The sequence below is a fragment of the Vipera ursinii genome, assembly GCF_947247035.1.
Source record: "Vipera ursinii genome assembly, chromosome: 8".
Classification (NCBI taxonomy): domain Eukaryota; kingdom Metazoa; phylum Chordata; class Lepidosauria; order Squamata; family Viperidae; genus Vipera; species Vipera ursinii.
Window position 1 is genome coordinate 18,770,515 of NC_139519.1, and position 11,041 is coordinate 18,781,555.

At 40.0% G+C, this 11,041-nt stretch overlaps 1 long non-coding RNA gene across 1 annotated transcript; it reads left to right on the top strand.

Annotated features, from left to right (window-relative positions):
* The first annotated feature begins 2,124 nt into the window (after positions 1-2,124).
* Positions 2,125-10,265, top strand: LOC310643934. The gene is made up of 3 exons (XR_014493190.1): positions 2,125-2,176; positions 4,512-4,612; positions 9,491-10,265. It is a non-coding gene; the product is annotated as an uncharacterized lncRNA (long non-coding RNA).
* Positions 10,266-11,041: the final 776 nt, after the last annotated feature.

Genomic DNA, 11,041 nt, shown 5'->3' on the forward strand with positions numbered 1-11,041 from the left:
CATAGAATGAAGGCTACTGCTAAGCTTGTAAGCCGCCCTGAGTCTTCGGAGAAGGGCGGGATATAAATGGAATTAAAATAAAAAATAAAAATAAATAAATAAATCCGTGGAACAACTTGCCTCCAGAGGTGGTGGGTGCTCCAACACTGGAAGTTTTTAAGAAGGGATTGGACAGCCATTTGTCTGGAATGGTATAGGTCTCCTGCTTGAGCAGAGGCTTGGACTAGAAGACCTCCAAGGTCCTTTGTAACTCTGTAACTCTGTTAAACCACTTCTGAAATCTCACCAAGAAAACTGCCCAGATTTCTCCAATTGCCTTCAGCTTTCCTAATAACGTCTGTTGAAGGTAAGAATGTTGTTGATTTTTCTGCATTCTTCCCTTCAGATGCTGTAACTGGGAAGAGAATAGTATATTCAAAACTTCTTAAACTAAGAAAGGAAGACAACTATATCCAACAATTTATACACATAATATGTTTGTAAAATAAATCTATGAAAAAGTTTATTTTTTAAAAAAGCTCTAAAAGAAGTCTGAGAATAGAAAAAAAAGCCTTTGTTGTGAGAAAAACATCAAAGTGAATCTGAGATGAGACTTCATATATGGGAGAGATTCTAAGCCTGTTGATGCTCCTGATTCTAAAAGAATCGCTCCCGATTCTTTTAGAATCACTAAAAGAAAAGGCTATTTCTTCCATTGTCACCTACTGTATCTCAGGAGGCATGGCAACTTAGAAAATGTTCTCTGAAGGATATTTCAAAATGCAAACCCCTGTAAAAAGAGAAAAGAGTTTAAGTAGACTGCACTCAACCCACAAAAAACATAAAAGCCATTGCTTTCAGTTGACACCATGAATGAATCAAGAGTGGTTACGTTAGACAAAGACCAGGATAAGATGTTCTAAATGGTAGTCTAGTTATTCAAAGCAGCTCTTAGTAAACGTTCATTCACTTCTAATATTATTCAGAACTTTAAAGATGAAAATCAGAAAATTGTGAATTTAAATTGATTTTGTGCCATTGAGTCACTGTCAACTCCTAGTGGCCACATAGAGTTCCTCCATGATGTTCTGTCCCTTACAAGGTATTTCAGGTCTTCCAATGGTGCACTCATTGCCAACAATTGTGCACTCATTCATTGTGTGTGTGTTTTAATCCACTACAAATTCTTCAAGGAACAAATGTACTCCCAGCAGATCCATAGTGAGACAAATGCAATAGAAACAGTGTTAGGCATGGATTTCTCCCACTTCAGAAAACATCCAGCCATGGAGGTCACTCCCTTGGATGTTGTGCTTAGTGTCTCTTCTGCCCAACTTCAGAAAAAGACTCTGTGCTTTCCTTGTGATCTGAGTTATAATAATGCTATTTGGGTTTTGCTGTTACTGGACTTTAAACAGTTTTATATTTTGTATTGTTTTGAACAGTTGCCCAATGTGAAGCCTTCACAGTTAGAACGGTAGGGTTGAAATCTTCCTAACAAATAATAATTAAACATATTCCCCTGATTTGCAGTGTGAACATTTCTGCTTCATACTGTTCAGAAGAATTATAGACTATGGGTCATCCCTTTCTCTCCTCATTCCCCCCACCAGAATCCATTTTTGGAGATAGAAAAATCAGATGGTACATAATTGATCAGGATGCATGTTTATTGAGCATCAAAGCATGCATACTGAGTTAGATAATGAATAGAAAGAAAATCCACAGTAAACAGAAATTTCTCATCCACCAACATTAAATGTGATTTTTCCCATGCAGCCAAAAATTCCCATCACTGGACTCTAGTATTCCACAATTTTAATCTCTCTCTCTCTCTCTCTCTCTCTCTCTCTCTCTCTCTCTCTCTCTCTCTCTCTCTCTCTCTCTCTCTCTCTCTCTCTCTCTCTCTCTCTCTCTCTCTCTCCCCCTCCTTCCCTCCCTCCCTCCCTCTCTCCCTCTCCCTTCTCCCTACTTCTCCTTCTCCTTCTCCCTCCCCCTCCCCCTCTCCCTCTCCCTCCCTCTCTCCCTCTCCCTCCCTCCATCTCTCATTCTCCCCATGACCAGATGCTATTTGGAAGCATCAAGAGGAAACACAGAAATAGCAGATACAAATTTAATGCTATGAATAACCAAACTAGAGATTCTCAGAACTGAAACAATTGGATGTGATCTGTTTCAAAATTACGGAGATAGAATGGTAAATGGGTTTTTGTATCTCTTTGTAGGTGCTTAACTCTTTTCCTTTTGGCTGTGTTTCAAATTCAAACATTTTACCTCCTAAGAAGAGGAAGATATACAGTATTGATCAGGAGAATGGAAAGGATTAGCAGAATCCTTTCTCAGCATCTTCTCCAATTTAGTCCTAAATGTAATTGTGCAATATCAAGACAATGGAGCTAAGGGGTGCACATTTTCAAATTGTTAAACAAAATCTTGACAACCTAAACATCTTTTAAGCTGAGCTTGGTTTGTCAATGAGTTGGTTGTTGCTTGTGCTTGAAGTCTAAACTCAAGTAAGGATGTTGTGAGGATCCGTTTGGTGTAACGGTTATAGCCATCTGGCTAGAAACCAAGGCACTGTAAGTTCTAGTACTGCCTTAGACATGAAGGCAGCTGGGTACCCATCATTCTGTCTCAATGCTAGGAAGAAGGCAAAGGCAAACCATTGCTGAAAATGTTACCAGGTAAACTGGAAGAATTGTTACCAGGTAAACTGGAAGGTACCCCCTATACTATACCAAATGTACAGGTATAGTATAGGGGGTACCTTGCTCAATAGTAGTAACTGTGAGAGAGATCTCGGAGTCCTAGTGGACAATCAAATATGAGACAGCAGTGTGTTGCAGCAGCCAAAAAAGCCAACACAGTGTTAGGCTGCATTAACAGAGGAATAGAATCAAGATCACATGAAGTATTGATACCACTTTACAATGCCTTGGTAAGACCGCACTTGGAATATTGCATCCAGTTTTGGTCACCACAATGTAAAAAAGATGTTCAGACTCTAGAAAGAGTACAGAGAAGAGCAACAAAGATGACTAGGGGACTGGAGGCTAAAACTTATAAAGAACGGCTGCTGGAATTGGGTATGTCTAGTTTAATGAAGGGAAGGATGAGGGGTGACATGATAGCAGTGTTCCAATATCTCAGGGGCTGCCCCAAGAGTCAAGCTATTTTCCAAAGCGCCTGAAGGCAGGACAAGAAGCAACGGATTCAAACTAACCAAGGAGAGAAGCAACCTAGAACTAAGGAGAAACGTCCTCACAGCAAGAACAATTAACCAGTGGAACAACCTGCCTCCAGAGGTGGTGAATGCTCCAACACTGGAAGTTTTTAAGAAGAGACTGGACAGCCATTTGTCCAAAAGGGTATAGGGTTTCCTGCCTGAGCAGGGGGTTGGACTAGAAGACCTCTGAGGTCCCTTCCAACTTTATTATTATTATTATTATTATTATTATTATTATTATTATTATTATTATTATTATTATTATTGTTGTTGTTGTTGTTGTTGTTGTTGTTGTTGTTGTTGTTGTTGTTGTTGTTGTTGTTGTTATTTCCAAACTGAGATCAAGACTCCAAGGCACTATGTAAAATTTACATATATTGTTGCTACAGAAATAATGACCTCAAGCAGATTTTTGGCACTGCATGCACCCCATAAAAGTGATTTCAACAGTTCCCCCCCCTCCGCCCCCAGCCCAAGATGGCTGTTCATTCCTGGAAATTCCTAGTCCTTCTTTTCATTAGACTAGACATACCCAATTCCTGTAACCATTCTTCATATGTTTTAGCCTTTATTTATTTATTGTTATTTGGCACAATTAGTATGAGATTGTTATTGCATTTCAACCATTGCAATTACTAATTTTAAAATGGTGTTGTTGTTTTTTTTAAAAATACTCATCTAAGTAATGAAAGAAGTCTTAAACTATGATGCTACATAGTCATTCCTTAGAACAGAATATTTGTAGCTCTGGGTTGAATTGTGGGCACCTTGGGGCTTTCTGTACTTGGTGGGTTTTTTTGCAGACATTTCATTACCAAATTAGGTAATATTATCGGTGCTAGACTAGAAGTGAGTGGGGTTAGTTCTTATTTAGGATCACACATGGTCATTCCAGGAAATGCAGCAAAACTGTAGAGAATAGTGGATTACTATGTACTTGTAGAGTACTGTGGCTGTTCAAAGAAGGAAAATGTTAAAGACATTAATAATCCACTATTAAATATCTCACTGGATATTTTTGAAAAGAAGAAAGCTACAAATATTCTTGGATATTTGCATCCAGAAATATTCCTTCTATTATTTAGGACAGAGGTGTTCGCTTAGCATAATCCATACTATCATTTTACATTTTGAATTCTGAGTTAAACAAGCCATCATCCTGTCAGCAGTCAAGCTTCATCCTAATGTTTATCCAAATACCACGTCTTAGATAATAGTATCTAATAAAATTACTCTTTATAGGCCTAAAATGGGATGGGGCATAATGTAGAAAAATCTGTTACTGAAATGTATGTGATGATTTTAGGCAGAACTTGGACATGATCATCTGCCAGTAACCTTCCTGCCTTCAAGAAGGCTTCAAGCAAACATGTGGATTGAGACATACCTAAACAAAAGATGGGGAAGGTGATGGATTTTCTTGAGTTACCTTTCTGTTGATGCAGTTATTGTTCTCTTTCTCACCACCACTGGACTCTAGTATTCTGCAATGTTAATCTGAATCTCTCTCTCTCTCTCTCTCTCTCTCTCTCTCCCTCCCTCCCTCCCTCCCTCCCTCCCTCCCTCCCCCCTCTCTCTCTGAGACAGGAAAACTCAGTTGGATCAAAACCAAAGTGAGTATTTGCAGATCCCCTGAGAAGGAAAATTGCTGAGTTCTGCTAGCTCTAATGGCTTGTAATTTGCTAACACGCCCTAAGGCTTGCAAAAGGCATGACATACATCACGTCATAATAATAGTACCTGTCGATATGAAATATACAACTGCCATTCCTTTAGGAATCCTTGACACCAAACCTTGTTAGGAGGGGCTAAATTTATTTTCTTATAGGCTTGACTCCCTGCAGCCTTCTTCTCTGCCCCTGCTTTGTTTCCCTTAAATAACAGCTAACAAAAGCTGGCATCTGGTGACGTTACTCAAGCCTTTCCACAGAACGGAAGGGCCACATCAGCCAGGTTGGGCCACTGGGACTGGAAACAATGCTATCCCAGAGAAGACAGTGGCTTAAGTGAAATTCAGAAGAAATTAGTTTCTTGCCTATTCCTAAGTCGAATTGATGTTGTGGAAGCAGCTGATAAGAGGCTGGCAGCTCATTTGCTGTTGTTTGGACATTGAATATAGTTCACAAAGATTGGTCCAACCTACTTAATCACATGGAAAAACTTATTGGATAAATTCTTCTTCTGACCTCCCAAACTCACTATTTCTAATTAACCTAATGAGACCTTTGTGGGCATTGTTATTCTGTAAACATAGAAACATGCACTAAATTGTTTTGCTGCTGCAGCCTCCTCACGTTTATCCAGAAACTTTGCAGTGGATATATTTAGGTGTTGAAATGCAGAGAGCCAATGGGATGAAGTGGCTCAAGGACTGAACTAGAGTCAGGGGCACTGGGTTTGAATCCCCCACTCAGCTCTGTAATGTGTTGACCAGTGAACCAATCACTGTATTTAACCCCCATCTTATCTGGCACTGTTGTTTGAGAGGAGAATTTTGGAAGAGGGAAAAACTATATATGCTACCCAAAGAAACCAAATGGATTACAAATCTAATCAACCTGCCATTCTCGCATCCAGAAACTGAACTGGTAGAGGAATTAGGGAATTTGGCATAGCAGTTAAAGTGCTGACCTAAAATCCAGAGACTGGAGTTCTTGTCCTACCTTAGGCACAAAAGCCAACTGGGTGACTTTGGGCCAATCACCAGGAGACGGTGAGTTCTAGTCTCACCTTAGGCATCAAAGCCAGCTGGGTGACTTTGGGCCAATCACCAGGAGATGGTGAGTTCTAGTCTCACCTTAGGCATCAAAGCCAGCTGGGTGACTTTGGGCCAATCACCAGGAGATGGTGAGTTCTAGTCTCACCTTAGGCATCAAAACCAGCTGGGTGACTTTGGGCCAATCACCAAGAGACTGTGAGTTCTAGTCTCACCTTAGGCATCAAAAAAGGGACGTGGTGGCTCAGTGGGTTAGGACACTGAGCTTGTTGATCAGAAGGTCAGCAGTTTGGTGGGTCGAATCCCGAGTGTCGTGTAACAGAGTGAGCGCCTGTTAGTCGTCCCAGCTTCTGCCAACCTAGCAGTTCAAAAGCACGCAAAAATGCAAGTAGAAAAATAGGGACCACTCCGGTGGGAAGGTAACAGTGTTCCGTGCGCCTTTGGCGTCTAGTCATGCCGGCCACATGACCACGGAGACGTCCTCGGACAAGCGCTGGCTCTTCGGCTTTGAAACGGAGATGAGCACCGGCCCCTAGAGTCGGAAACGACTAACACGCATGTGTGGGGGAACCTTTATCTTTAACTTTAGGCATCAAAGCTGGCTGGGCGACTTTGAGCTACTCATTCTCTCTCCATCCAACCCACCTCACAGGGTATAATGGGTGTGGGGAAAACAGGAGGAGGAAAGAATATTAGGAATGTTTGCTGCCTGGAACAACTTATAAAGTAATAAAAGCAGGATAAAAATCTAATAAATAAAATAAAAATTTCTACTTCTTCGTAGTGTTGAACAGCTGAATAGATTTATTTCTGGCTCAGGGTTGTGCGTCTGAAGATCTGCAATGTTCTGAAGGAGAAGAGAAGGGAGGAGGCCCCAGTTGCTTAAAGTCCTTAAAAAGGACTTGCCCTAATAGATTGAGCAGTTAAAAATGGCAGCAGAAAGTTTGTACCCTCAAACTTGCAAGATTCGGTTAATGTAGCCTTACAATAAAGAAGATTTAGCTCAAGTAGTCATGTTACCTGTTTGGTTCGCCTGGGTGGGCTAATGGTGTTTATCCACTGTCTGTGAGAGAGATAATGAGCTTGGCAGTTGGCATGAAATACATCTCATTACAACCATTATTATTTAATCTGGATGCAGTAGTAAGAATTCAGGGTGGCTTATGGACAATCATAACCTTTAAGAGTGTCCACGATGAGATGATAGTGATCACTGTTGCATAAATATTAAATCTTTAGTATGAGTCCAACTACAAACATTTGCTCTTTAAAAAAGAAAGGAGGAAAAAAATGGTAACCTAAACACCAGTGCCTCAGAAATGAAAATTTCGATGTTGGAAATTCATTAGACATGCCTATTTACATACGCAGCACACATAGAAAGAGGGAAAGAGATACATTTAATGGCAGAAGAAATCTTAAAATCAAATGAAGGGATATTTCTCCAGGGAAGGATGAAAAAGAGGACTGGTTGCTTTGATATGTGATATATTTGGCCTGTTATCCTACTGAAGCTTTTTTATCTCCCCACCTGCTGTAACACCATGGAAACAAAAGCTGAACCGTTTTTTGTTGTTTTTTTCCTTCCAAGAAATGTGTCTGAGTTTTTCTCTCCCTTTACCTTTCATTTTTTCACACATCTTCTTGTTACTAGAGTGGGGGGAAATGCTGTTGAAGAATTTTCTCTGAAGGGGCCTGGTTTTTTTTGAGGAGGTGGGTGGGTGGGTGGGTGGGTGGATGGATGGATGGATTGGTTGCCATCTTAATCCTACAACGTCTAGGACTATTCAATCTAAGTTACAGGAACCTGGATGGCTACAGGCTGGCAGAAAACTGGTAGTATCTACAGTCATCTAGGAGTCAGTATTGAACTCCAGGTTCCAAGCAAGATGCTAAAATGAATTCAAATATATCCATCCATGTATCCATCCGTCCACCCACCCATCCATCTCAGGAAATATGTGGCTCTATATTGTCTCTTCTGAGTGGTGCAGTGGCTAACATTGGATGTTTTTGCATTGACACAGTGGTTAGGATGCTGGGCTTGTCATCTGGAAAAGTCAACAGCCCAGGTTCGAGATCCGAACACCAAACAATGGGGTGAGCGCCTGTCCTCGCTCCAGCTCCTGCCAACCTAGCAGTTTGAAAGCATATAAATGCAAGTAGATTAATAGGTACCACTTTGGTGAGAAGGGAACAGCACTCTGTGATGTCATGCTGGCCACATGACCACAGAAATGTCTCCGGACAATGCTGGCTCAATGGCCTTGACATGGAGATAAGCACCAGCCCCTAGAGTCGGCAATGACTAGTGGAGTAAAATCCACAGGCACTCCTTTATTATGTTGTCTATTCTATCCCCCTCCATCGCATGAAATGTAAAATGGGGAAGCCTGAATAAGAAAGTCCGATTGACTCGGTACATGTTATATTTGGCAGCAGAATGACTTTGATCCGGAATCTTCTTAATTCTGTTGTGGCTGTTGTTGTTTTTCTGCATTTCAGCCCCTATTTAGCTTCCCCATTTATTGCCCTAAAAACAGATAACAGCCAGCATGCTGATTGCAATGATGGAGGGTTGTAGTTTAGCCCATCTGAACGATACCAGGTTAAAGGAGGTCATATTGCTTCCTTTAACCTTTTGACTTATAATAGTAGTTATGGCATTGCTATATGAGCTGACTTCAGCTAGGGTTGCTATTAAATTTTCTAATTGCACAGATCTAATATTCAGCAAATAAGAACCTAAGCGAGAATAATAACAAACGTGCTGGTAAACCATTAAATGATAATAATTATCCATTTTTTCCTACACAGGGGTTAACAGTCACACAACCCTCTCTATGCAAGCAAACAAATACCAGACTGGCCATCTAAATCAGATCTGGGCATTTTATCCCCCCCACACACACACACACATCTGGTCCTTTATCTATCCCCGTCTGGCCTACCTGAGGTCAACTGGAAATTGGAAATCCGATGTTAATAAGTCTACACCATGCATGAAATATAATTGCTCTGCTTTTATTTTAAAGTGACTGCTTTTTTCAATTTACACTTGAGTGTGTGTGTGTGTGTGTGTGTGTGTGTGTGTGTGTGTGTGTGTGTGCATGCCTATGCACCTTTATAGCCCTGATGGTTCAGCCCTCCACATTAGACACATTTAATTGCCCACCCCTGATCTAAATGTCCATGAAAAGTCTTGTTATAGACAGGGAGAACCTTCCCACTTTTCAGGATATAGACAATTTTTAAAAATGTAAAGGCAGAAATGGAGGGGGGGGAAACTGTGAGAACATTCCAAAAAGTCTTTTTAAAACAAATTTGGACTTCCAGGAATGTGCAGGATGTCCACATAATTGAGACAGAGGGATATCTGTTTCAAGGGTATTTGGGCAACAAATTTCTCCAGGGACCCCCCACTTCAGATTAAGAATTAATATTTTCTGTCTTGTGTTAAGTCTAATGTTTTTATTTCTTTGCACAATTTAGATAATTGGGATTACCTTGAACGAAATCTTAGGTTGGGTACAAGTACATTATTAATTTTATTCCTATGATCTGTCTAGTTTGCACTTTGCAGGAGGACAGCAGTAAAGGTGACCCCCTTGAAGATGGATGGTGGCATCTGGAAAGCTACCAAACTGTTATGGTAAACCAGGAGACCGGGACAGGGTGGGAAGATCTAGAAGGTTTCTGAGAAAAATGGTCTGTCTGCCATACAAGCTTGGCTAGATGCAATAAATAAGAACATTAAGAAATGCTTTCTTACCAGTAGTAAAAATAAAAAAAATAAAATAAAAAAGCATACACTAAAAGATGCCTAATGAATATTCTCAAGGAATATTTTTATGACCATAAGGTACATCATGAGCTAAATCTTTGAACCTTGATATTTACTGGGATGATGGTTGACTATAGAGCGCCCAACACACACAGAAGCTGTTATGTTAAGGGCGGCAATTCTAGACACAAATAGAGGCGGTCAGATAGTAAAGGTCCCTGCAAACTGCACCTTTCTTTCTGTCACAAATTCAGTGATATTGGTGGACAATTTAGCACCAACTGAAGGTTAATTAGGGGAAATTTTAACTGCATTATGTAAGTTTCTCGCAGGCAGGTTGCTGTGACAGAATCCCGAAACTGAAGTGAAAGGTTATTTCACTGGAGTCATATACGGAACGGACAATGCATTATGGGTAATTGCATAACATCATATTGGCACCTAAGGACTTGTCCCCCCTCCCAATTAGGTTGTTGTTTGGATAGCTTAACATAAAGTTGGGCTTTGGTCGTCATTGATTTCTCAGCCTTTCTTGCTCCGGAGAAATATTTTCACGTTAAATCCAGTCATTCTATACAAAACGCACGTAGAGCAGCTTACTAAATATATCATAAACAAGGCAGCCTGTTTAAAGCAATACAAAATGAGTTGAACCTCATTTCAAAATATGAGAACGTGCATAATCCTTCATGAATAAAATCTCATGAAAAGAATGCAAAATTTTAACTATCTGATATAATAACCTTCTGAGAGATTTTGGCTTCACTGATGCTGAATAAAGTTTCATTGTTTGTAAGTATTGGAATGCTTTTTTCAAAAAACAAAAGTTCCCATTTACAATCTCAAAATAGCTACGTGGGGGGGGAAAAGACAGAGGAAGGGAAAGAAAATTAAGCATACTGAAGGAACTGAAAAAGCTTCGGACAACCATGGCCTGGATGACTGAGTATCTCTATAGACACTCATCCAAGAAGCTTCTTCGATTCACAACTCAAAACTAAAGAAGACTCTTGGATGACAAGTGAAACGTCTTCAAAGAAAAACAAAGAAAGTCCAGTTGACTTTTGAAAAAGCACCTATGGGATCTAAATTCAAGAATTAATTCCAGGCTCAAAATTTTCTTGCCATTTCTTTTTTATAATAGTTTTATTGGTTTATCAAAATATAAAACCAGACTAGATTAGACTAGACTAGAACAAGAATAGACTAGACTAGGAATAGAATAGAATAGAATAGAATAGAATAGAATAGAATAGAATAGAATAGAATAGAATAGAATAGAATAGAATAGAATAGAATGGAATGGAATGGAATGGAATGGAATGGAATGGAATGG